The sequence below is a fragment of the Procambarus clarkii genome, chromosome 27 (assembly GCF_040958095.1).
Source record: "Procambarus clarkii isolate CNS0578487 chromosome 27, FALCON_Pclarkii_2.0, whole genome shotgun sequence".
Lineage (NCBI taxonomy): Eukaryota > Metazoa > Arthropoda > Malacostraca > Decapoda > Cambaridae > Procambarus > Procambarus clarkii.
The window spans coordinates 6,887,236-6,899,246 of NC_091176.1; the positions used below are offsets into that span (position 1 = coordinate 6,887,236).

The 12,011-nt window shown below is 39.5% G+C and overlaps 1 protein-coding gene across 1 annotated transcript in view; it reads right to left on the minus strand.

Moving 5' to 3' along the window:
- LOC123762810 (uncharacterized) overlaps nucleotides 1-12,011 on the minus strand; it is a 367,859-nt gene that overhangs the window by 290,359 nt on the left and 65,489 nt on the right. The gene's annotated exons all lie outside the window — the stretch shown is intronic.

Below are 12,011 nucleotides of genomic sequence, written 5' to 3' on the forward strand. Positions count from 1 at the left end.
AGCTATTTGAAGTCAATTAAGGTAACTTTAAATATGAAAATATTGAGGTAATGGACTGGGATTGAACTCTCCTCCCTAAATTCCCCCAGTAAATATTTTATGGTTGTTATTTTGCTTCGATTATATAATATTTTGCAAGTTTTGTTACATAATTCACCAGGAGGCTCTTCACATATTGCCTCCACAATTTTTGTCTTCACATCCATCTAAAATCTAAAAACAAAAGTGTAAAACATATTAAAATCTGAACACTAGGAACCTACTAGCGTAACTAAACTGTGTTCTGAACATGGAATGTTCAGCATAATGTTAGGTTAGGTAAGGCTAGGTGAAGTTAGATGAAGTTAGGTGAAGTTAAGTTAGGTTAAGCTAGGTGAGGTGAGGTTAGGTTAAGCTAGGTGAAGTCAGGTTCGGTAAGGCTAGGTGAAGTTAAGTTAAGCTAGGTGAAGTCAGGTTTGGTAAGGCTAGGTGAAGTTAGCTTAGGTTAAGCTAGGTGAAGCTAGGTTCGGTAAGGCTAGGTGAAGTTAGGTTAGGTTATGTATTCTAGGTGAAATTAAGTTCGGTAAGGCTAGGTGAAGTTAGGTTAGGTAAGGCTAGGTGAAGTTAGGTTGGGTAAGGCTAGGTGAAGTTAGGTTGTGTAAGGCTAGGTGAAGTTAGGTTGTGTAAGGCTAGGTGAAGTTAGGTTGTGTAAGGCTAAGTCAAGTTAAGTCAGGTAAAACTAGGTGTAGTTAGATGTTGGATATATATTAAGTAGTTAGTATATTTAATATAAATATTTACACTAAATAATTTTTTATACTTTAATGACTGGTATATCCTTCTTTGGTTGGTGTTGGACTTAAGGCCTCTCAAACTCTGGAGGTTATGAAGGCCACTATAATAGCTAACCGAGCAACCAGCAAGTATATTTATATATTTTGTGTATATTCCATTTTAGTTTATGTACAATGCAAAAAATACACAAGTTCGTGTTTGATATAATGTTATATAAATCACACAAGCTAGTTAGAATACTATTACTGAATTCTGGACCATTATCTGAAAGGATTACTTTAGGCATACTATATCTACAAATTATTTGGTCATGGAATGCGCTGGCTATGGTTTCTGCTGTTTTGTTCGGGATAGGAACTAGTTCGCAAAACCGTGAAAAATTATCGACCATTACAAGCAAATGTTTGTTCCCTTTCTCTGTTTCCGCAAAATTTGTCAATAAATCCATCGATATTCGTTCCCAAGGAGCTTTAGTTGCTGGGTACACCTGAATTGGATTAGGTCCTGAAACATGTCCCTTGTGCTGTAAACAAGTTAAGCATCTGTCAACATAATGAGCAATCTCCTTAGCCATTTTTGGCCAAAAATATTTCAATCGACCTTGTTGGAGTGTACGATCCTTTCCTGGATGTGCACTTGCAGGAGCATCATGGATAATTTTTAACACAGTTGGTACCAAGACAGCTGGAACAACTAACTGACAACATTTCCTCGGGGCTGTCCCTAGCTTTACTACTCTACACAGTAAATTGTCCAACATAACTAGTTCTTTCAATGGTACTGGTGGTTTATGAATCGGGCGAGTGTCTTGCTTAGTCAAAAATTTAATGACAGGTGCCCATATGGGGTCTTGTCTTTGTTCCGTTTCTACTACTGTAGCATCTAATGCTGGGTAATTTAACTGAATCGCAGCTACGTGTCGAGAAAACGCATCGGCTACAACATTTTGCTTTCCTGGAATATATCCAAATGTGGGATTGAATTCTTGAATTGTGAGCAAATATCTAGCAAACTTTCCAACTGGATTCTTATTTTTGAACAAGGGAATTAATGGTTGGTGATCTGTAAGAACATGAACTGGGTAATTATAAATTGTATCCTTGAAATGTTTAAGTGCCCAAACAACTGCCAAGGCTTCTCGTTCTGTTGCACTATAATTTTTCTCTTCTTTAGATAAAGTACGGCTAGCATAAGCTATTGCGTGATCTCTGTGACCTTCTGTTTGAAGTAATGCAGCACCTAGACCTATGTCACTAGCATCTGTAACCAACGTAAAAGGTTTAGAAAAATCTGGATACCTAAGGACAGGTGACGAAATCAAGGCTGCTTTGAGTTTTTTGAATGACTGATCCTGGGCCTCTCCCCAAACAAAGGGTTCATCTTTTCTTTGCAACTTGTAAAGCGGAGCGGCTATAATAGAGAATCCAGCAATAAATGAACGATAAAATCCTACAAGACCTGTGAACTGTCTTACGGCTTCTGCGGTACGAGGTGTTGGAAAATCACGGGCAGCAATAATTTTTGATTCATTCAATGTAATACCTGAAGGTGTAACTGTATGACCTAGGAAATTAATCTTTTGCTTTAAAAATGAACATTTTGCAAGCTTTATTTTTAAATTAGCTTCAGCGAGCTTTGCAAGTACTTTTTCAAGGTTCTGGAAATGAGTCTGAACATCTTGCGACATGATTATGAGATCATCAAGGTAAACTAGAAGCGTACTTCCTATCAATCTACGAAATAGATTTGTCATGAGCCGTGAAAAGGTTATTGGACTACTACGCAAACCAAACGGCATTCTTTTGAAATGAAAATGACCATTGGGAGTACTAAAGGCTGTCAATTGTTTACTTTCCTCATCAAGGGGGATTTGCCAGAATCCCTGCAACAAATCTAACGTTGAGAATACTTTGTTTCGACCAATACTTTGCAACAAATCATTGAGAACTGGAAGTGGGAAACGATCAGGTATTGTTACTCTGTTAAGCTTGCGATAATCGATTACAGGTCTCCAAGTCCCATCTCGCTTTGGTACAAGAATCAATGGAGCGTTCCATGGCGAATTACTCGATTCAATTACATCACTCTGTAACATTTCTTCTACAAGTCTATCTGCTTCTGCTCTCTGAGAATGGGGAAGACGGTAAGCTGGTACATAAATAGGCGTAGTTCCTTGTTCAAGGGGAATTTTATGTGTAATGAGAGGAGTGAGACCTAATTTTTCTCCTGGTAGAGCAACAACAGCTCTATTCTTGTTCAAAATTTTCAAAAGCTGAGCCACAGAGTCAGGAAAATCAGTAGGACTGAGGTGTTGCGCTTGCACCTCTGGCTGAGATCCCTGTTCTCCTGGTGTGAGTGTACAAACAGTATGATCCATGGAGACATCATCCACAACTCGCACCGGTAACGAGTAATGGGCAAAATCTACAACATGGGTACCCGACTGGAGATGGATATCGGCATTACTTGTGTTCGCGATAAAAAGTGAGACAGTACCATCCTGCACTGTGTGCCAGGAGGGTTCAACAAATGTACCATTCACTTTACATGTTTCACTTTCCGCAATCACATCCGACAACTCAGGCACTCCCTGAACCTTAACTCTTATTCTGGTGAGAGAATGAGGGTGTAACACAGTGTCAGTAGCCGTGGAACCACTGACTTCAGAGATGGAAGCTGCCAGGCGAGCGAGACAACGAGAATCCGTTAGGGCGTCCCCTTCCAGAAAGTCCCGATACTCATTCTCCTTAACAACTGCACAACTACTATGCTTCAATCGAGTGCCTGTTTTCTCGGGTATGCTACCACGACAATGATCTGACAAACCTACGCTAGCAAGGCGGGTGTCAACAAAATTAACATAATCTGATTGAAGGTTGAACTCGTGGCCCTGTCGATACATGCTACACAAGGGTATGACATGGTCTTTGATACTTATGTTCCAACGATGGGGAAACAATGCAATATTTTCATCAATCATGGTGTACAGACCTAAGAGAATGTCTCCAGGAAAATGAATAATGTCAACAACTAAACATGTTATAGACAATGTGACATCATTGAACTTGAGTGGGAGGTCAATTTCACCCTGAACTTTTACTTTATTTCCTGAAATACCACTTAGAAAAGGTATGTGTGACTGTTTTAAAATAGTAGGGTGCATACTTTCAATGTCTCTAAGAGCTGAGGGCTTGACAATATTAATTTTTGCACCTGAGTCAAGAAAAACTTTTAAAACTCTACCATGTACAATGGCTGATACAAGGGGACCATCACTTGAGACTGGACAAGTTACTATTTTTGACTTATGTTGTCTGGGATATCTGCGTCTTGTTTGTGTCAAATTTACTGTGGATCCGTCAACATCTACAACTGGTCTAGAGTCAGTGTCCTCCTCTGTCAAGTGTCCAAATCTATTTTGGGTAGCTACTGAATACACAGGGAGGGCACTAGGATTGGCTAGCTTGAATTGGTTAGCGGATGGCCTTGGGGGTTTCCCGACGACATGGAGTGAACATTCTGAGCTCCAGCATTCTGTGACTGAGCATTATAATTTGAAGTTGCATTATAGCTGGGCTGGGAGTTGTAATTACGAGAGTTCTGATAATGTCTTGGACGCTGTGAGCCTCGCCAAGACTGACCATGGGAGTTACGAGGTGGAGATGTCCTTTGCCTAGCTCTACAATCCGCAGTGTGGTGACCAACTTGTTTATGGTACGTGCAATATGGAAGCCTAGAATGATTAGATTGATGAGGGGGCCGAGAGAATTGTCTAGGAGGTGATGATCTAGGGGCGGACCAACAGTCCCTTGCAAGGTGGTTACTCTTACCACAATGCCAACATGAGGGAGTGGATGGTTGTGGACTATGGCGTTTCGGCATTTTATGAGGCGGCGAATTTGACTGGGGGCTACGAGCATGGGTACGCTTCTGCGACCAAGAGTTTTGAGAATTTGTGGGAGGATGCTGAGAACTTGTAACTACATTTACAGCATCAGAGGGTGGCAACAGTTGAGCACTTCGGGGAGCTAGTTTATCTGCGGCATTGTTAATAGCCTCAAATACTTCACCAATTTCATGTTTAACACCAAAATTTTGTTGCTCAACGATTGGTTTTGTATGCTCGGGGGCAAAATGCATTAAAGTACCAAATGCTATCATTTTGGCCATAGCCTCAGGGGACAGATTATTGTCTTTATCTAACCAAGTTGAATTATTCATAGCAGAAACTAAGGCATACAGATACTGATCGAGACGGCTAGTAAACGCATTAAACGATTCACCAGGCTGCATGGTGGCATTGGCAATTTTCTTGACTAACCTATATGGGTCAAGGTCTCCTTTATTAACAAAGCGACGGCGAAAGAAATCCTTAAATTCAGGCCAAGACTGAAGGCTAACAATGGCTTTCTCATCAACAACAAAACGTGCATCACCTTTGGTTGTGTCCACGGCTGACCGTGCAATTGCTAAGTATTCGGCATCAGTAGGCTTAGAAAAACGTGCAACTGTTTTCGCTTCAACCTTACTAAACCATGATTCTAATAAACGCGATTCCCCAGCAAAAAGAGGAATAGCCATTTCCTGAGCTGATCTCTGGCCATTGGGACGAGCAACTGTTCCCATTGATTCTGAAGGGGTTTCAACAGTGGTAGGCATTGTCACAGCCGTGGAAGTAATATTTGAACGCAGATTATAATTAAGTGCACCTGGCATCAGAAATAGTATACACAAAAATAAACACAAAAAATATCAACTTGGCTAAAGTAAAAAATGGCAGAAATAAAATTATTAAATTGGGCTAGGCAAGAAAATAATCAAGAACAAGCAATTGTAAACTAAATTTAGCAATCTTTCATTAAAAAAATGACTGGAATTAGATGTATGTAAATTAATTAAACGAGACTAAGCACAGCAATTGAGAATATAAAAACTGGAAGTGCAATTGCAAAATTTCATTAAAAAAAGATTCAACACAACAAGTGGCAATGCAAGAAATATGGATGTAGCACATAAACTGGACACAGGAATGTATATAACTCCTATGGTAAAAGTTTAAAATAAAATGCTTAAAGGATAAATTTCAAGTTAGGTCTGGAGAAATTAAAAAAAATTATATTGCACAAATCCTTAACTGCTACTAAAACAAGGATTTCTTAATTCACTGGAATTTGAATTTACCAATAACACTCTAGGAGAACAATTAAAATTCAATGAAATTACTGTAAGAAGCAGGAATGTTGAAATCACACAGGAAAACTGTGGGGAGTGCAGTACTGAACCAGCTCCAATATTTAACAAGTCACTGAATGGTTAATTCACAGGATATTATGGGAATTATTACATAAGTCACTTTTTAACACTTGGCACGTTGTTCTCAACTAGCAATTACTTATCTCAGGGTTGTAATTTATGAGGATCACCAGTAGCCAAAGTAGGAGAAGCGTCGTGAAGATCTGAAGAGGCCCATGTGAGGCGTGTTTACAAACTGGATGCGACGGCAGCGCTCCTGGCGGCGGTGGCGCGAGACTCAGGGACCCCACACTGTTCACGCTAGAAGCACGAAGATAAATTCTGACGACGACAATATTGCGACGATGGAATAACCAGTTGATACCTGCGACGATGGCTGACGACGATTGCAGTAGCTTGCACCCTCACGAAGCTTGATACTGTCAGCTTGGGTGGCGGTGGTGGTGGTGGTGGGTGTACTAGGTGGTTCCCACGTGGTGGCGCGAGGTTCAAAAATGGCTGGCGCGGGAAGCTTCCTTCCTCCTCACTGATGAGTGCCCGTTCTCACAGGAAAATATTGACCCTTACTTCTAAAACGTTGGCCTGGAGTAGTGGTTGATGGCAGGACCCCGGTCTGGCACAATATTTGATGCGTGGGTGGCAGGATGGCGGCTTATGGCGGTGGCGGTGGCGGCGGTTTTGGCTGGAACACGAGGCGATGCTGGGTACTGGAACTTTTGCTTCCAGAAAAAATTTCTGGATCCCACTGCTGCTACCAGTATTCGTTTGCCTTGTTCGGGTTGAATGTAGACACAGTAGTCGCTTCTGTATATATTTATTGAGTGAGGCAAACAGGTGTATAACTGGCCAGCCGAGGTCCACCTACTCTGGGTCTGTGAGGATAACTGAGGCTGCTGGGAGCATCGCTGATGCTCCTCTGTCTGGCATGACGTCAGAGGCCTACTTGCCTGTGATTGGTTACATTTCAACTGACAGAATTTGAGTATAACAATACCTCTACAATTTTAGCAATACAATAAATAATCCCCATTAACTAGATTGAAGTAGAAACTAATAATAACAACAATTTAAACACTATGCATCCACCAGATAATAAGAGGAAACATTCACATATGAACTAAGAAAGCCGATTTTTTCTTCAGTTCCCCCTCTAACTATCTGGCATTTGAATATTTATTTCTCATAGTTTATGTTTCAGTATTATTAATCTCGATGACCTATTTTATTATTTTATATTCAATCTTGAATTATTTATTATCTTTTTAGTTTCGTATGCTTTCTGAGAAATACGTTATGTATGTATTTGTGTGATGTCAGCAGGCTACAGCCTTACACTTCTAGCCAGCTCATGACGTCGCTAAAACCTAATAATTGTTATTAGTTTGTCACTGCGAGCAATGTGTTGAGGGTAAAAGTTCTCATCGGCCCTATCATATTGACACCTTTTTACTTTAGTTGGATTCCTCCACAAGACAACTTTACTTTTTTATTTATATAATGGACATTTTATGTTTACATCACTCTGGACAAGATGGTTTAACTCTTGTGGGTATAGGGGACAATGGTTTAGGTAACATAGTTTGTCAAAGGATGCATTGAGAGATGCACCCAACTTATTGGTGTATGTTATGACCCTGGGTTCTTTAGTTGGAAACCAGAGGTCAAATTGAGCTCTAAATAATTACTTTACATTATTTGATAGGATTGCTGATGCGGTTTTATTCCTATCTTTCTTGCCAGACATAAGACGAATTTTGTTTCTCACAGAGCATTCAGACTCTGAGCTTGTTGTTGATTATTAAATATTGAACTATTTATCAGCTATTCTTAGAACTAGTAAAATAACGAGTCACGAAGGCCAGTGAAGACTTGTATTGTTTGTAGCTGCACGATCAGTTAGGTTAACTTCCCGGCAACAATAACAACAACTTGGGAGCTCAGAGACTGGAGGCTGCGGCGCTCTCTCTGGTGCTGGCTGTGGCTGGGTTCACATTCCCCCTCCTGGGTTCTATACTCCTTTACCTTCTCTATCTCCTTACCGTTCCTGAGTCTCCATGTTATCAAGATAAATATTGTATGAGGTGTACCGTTCTCTGGCAAAAGTGTGTAGTAGTTTGTGTAGCCTGAGCTAGTGTTTATATTCCTAAGATTGCTCTAAGTGGTGTAGTGAAATCACGTGTGCTTAAGTTGCCCCAGGCTACCTATAGCCTTTGCTAGTGCCCTATTTAAGTAGACTTTACCCTAGTTTTGGTAATTGTAAAACCTTGTATCCTGTCTATGTGGACCAAGGCTTTTAACGTAAAATAGAGTGGTAAAGTAGTTATTGTTATTAATGTATATGGGGGGTTATAAGAGCGTTAATAAATAAGTACTGTTAAAGGAGTATTCTTCTTCCTGTGAAGGGGATCAGTGATCAACCGCTAGACTGACATATTTACTTTAAGCCACTATTTTAATATTGTTTGATGTTCTTATTTGGGGCCGGGCCTATCTGATCTCCACTGATTTTAGGAACTCCTAGTTTTCCCTTAGGTCTTCTCGATACAGTACCACCTTCCCATAGCAGTAACATATTCATAACAGTGTACATGCACTGGAAGCTTACTTTAGTCCTGGACTATGTTCATGACATATCATTTATGGTTGGTCAGTAGCTATTGTGGTTGACAGGCCGTAAGCCCAGCACCTAACCAAGCTAACCTCCTGTACTCCTTGTTTGGGAAGGCAAAAGCAAATCATTCCTCCAGTCACTGACTTGTTTCGAGATGACTACTATCCCTAAGGTAGGCTTCACTATTACACTCACCCCACACTGACTGGTGTAGGAACCAACTGAAGTAACGTTGTTCCCTATTAAACTAAATTGATTGATCAGAAAAAGGCAATTGAATTTAAAACCGAAAAAAAGAAAAATGTAAACAAACTCTGATGAAAGCACCCCAAATTACAGAGTAGACTAAAATTATATTTGCACTTAACATAAATTCCGAAGTAATTTTTTCAATTAGAAATTAGTCCATTTTATACCCAGACTTATACAGTATTTAAAATATTACTATTACATTTTATAAGGCACGATTCTATTGCACTTCTATTGATAAAACAATTACTATTGGCAAAACTCTTTACTAATCATATGATCATGCAAATTTCAATAACAAATCAAAGCATTTGAGTCTTGTCCATTGCAATCAGAATATTGATGCTGTTCAACACGCTTGGACAATGGTTTTCCTGTTTGACCAATATATATATACATATTCACACTCTTTGCAAGGTATCTAATACACACAGTCAGCCAAACAGTTCAGCGTGCTTCTAATAACTAGATTTTTAACTCTACTTGCATTTTTAAGCTCATATTTATATTAAATTCCTTGAGTGGTTTTGCCACATTGTGTGTGTAAGAAAGAACATGTGAATTTTTAAAAGATTGAACTTCTCATGGGTTGGGGTTATAAAATGTTCTCTTAGCTTTTCTAATAGCTGTGTCTAATATATTTGTGAAAGTTCAACCTCAATGGAATCACAAAAATCTCAGACATTGTCATTAATAAATTCTGGAGTAAGAACTCAAAATGTCTTAGATACACTGAGAACACTGAAAATTCGATCCTGATATGATAATTTGAAAAACCCCAGCATTGAATGTAATGAAACGCCCTTTTCTGGGCGAGACCCGGAGGCTCCCTGATGCTATTAAACTGACATGTGCCATATTAGTTTGGTAAAATCAGTCCCTGGAGTTCTAGTGCCTACTGGAGACCAGCGCCAGAACCTGGTCACCTCAGAGAGGCGCAGGGAGCAGTATCCAGAATGAACATTCTACATTTAGAATATATCATGTCTGCCATCAACTAGGGAGGGCATCCAGAAAGATAGGCGAACCAATACAAACCCCCAACTGGTAAAAATTGCAACCTACGTCTGTACAGAGTCCAAGAACTCCCCCAAAAGAAAACAATAAAACAAGCAAATCATCATTCAACTAGTGCACCCACTCGTTAGCGCCCCTCCCTGAGCCCGGCCCTGAGGGTGAGCCCTGAGGGCGAGCCAGCTGCTCCACCATAGTCTATAGAATCATGAAAACTGCCGACCGAAGGGTGGGCGGGTGTCAAGGCTCGTCCAGAAAACGGTGTTTCATTACATTCAACACTTTTTTTTTCTGTGGGGAGCCCCGTCGGGTCCCTGAACCTAAATACCCAATAATTAGTAAAAACAGGGACTTACGTGGGAGGTGCCAGCACCCATGTCTCATGATGAATATGAGACAACAGACGTCCCAAAGCAACACAAGGCCGCAGAGGGCCCAGAACGTTGACAAAATATCTGGCGGCCAGGACGCTGTTTGATTTCCAAAACCCTTGCACCCATATGTCGACCTAGGACATATTATCAAAGATAGCCGCAAGAACAGCATACTTCTTCACAACATGGGCATGAGGGTAGACTGCAGGCTGGCTAGACTTGAGAACCCTGTGGATAACCTGAGGCACCATCCCTGGAACAGGGAACCGGGTCCACCCAGAGCACGTCCACTATCGCTGAACTTCCAAGATGAATACCACCTTGGGCATGGTATTTTATCAAATCACCTCATTTGTTGGGGCACACCAGTTGAACACCAGTTGCAAAGTGCTCCTGGCAGTATGGGTTCGAGTCACTTCTGGGATGTGAGTTTTCAGTTACATATATGCCTGGGGACCATTCAGTCTTGTTCGTATTTGTGTTCCTCACGTGTGCCCCAAAGAATGAGGTATTTGATAAAATACCATTATCTATATATTATCTATATTATCTATATATTATATATATTATCTATATATTATATATATTATCTATATATTATATATATATATATATATATATATATATATATATATATATATATATATATATATATGTGTATATCACGAAAATAAACACGTGATTAAATGAGTATATATATATATATATATATATATATATATATATATATATATATATATATATATATATATATATATATATATATTAGTATATTTTGATAGCAGTCTTTCTTGTAAACATATGTTGTTAAATATGACCGAAAAAGTAAGATTAATAATTCTAACACGAATTTTCTCAATATTTCTTATGTTTCTTTTTACTGTCGATGGTAATTGAAAAATCAATTCTCCAAAATTCATTTTTATTTCTAGTCTGACGCGACACTTGAACGCATTTCGTAATAACTTATTACATTTTCAAAGACTTTAGTTTACACACACACAACTGTAACCTGAAAACACTAAACAGTTTTACTTATGCTAATACAGTACTTAAAGAGCTTGTCTTATATACTCCCATTTGGGTGAGGTGATATGTTGCAACAGTTTTGGATGAGGTGAACAAACTTTTGACCAACACAAGACAGAACAGAACACGGAACATTGGGTATTAATTGGATAAATGAGAATAAATGAGAGGGAAGAATGGAAGTAACTGCAAAGGGCCTATTGGCCCATACTTCCAGTGGGTAGAATATAGTTGTGCATTAATTGGCTGTTGACTGCTGGTGTTGACTTTTTGATGTTTAGTAGACATCAAATCTTAAGAAGGACCTTCTGAAGATGTATTACTAAAATATGAAAGTACTTAAGGAAATTCCTGTTTCAATTCTTCCTCCATGGTCTGACACTGTCACATTTTTCATCACATGTTAATTTTCGTCATTTACACGCGCGCACACACACACACGCACTGTGTGTGTGTGTTGTGTGTTGTGTAGAAAAAGGTGACAACCCTAGGGTCAACACTTGCATCAGAGGAGCTCCAGCATATTTCAACAATCCTAAGTATTGTAGTACAGGTTGATGGTAGTGAGTGGTGTCCCAGAGAACATAAAGGTATAGTGCTCTTGAAAAATAGGTGAGATAAAAGGAAAGTGCTAAGGGAAGTGAAAAATCGGATGAGAAAAAGTTGCCCTAGTGTTTACAGTGCAGAGAAGAACATTCAAGATGGCC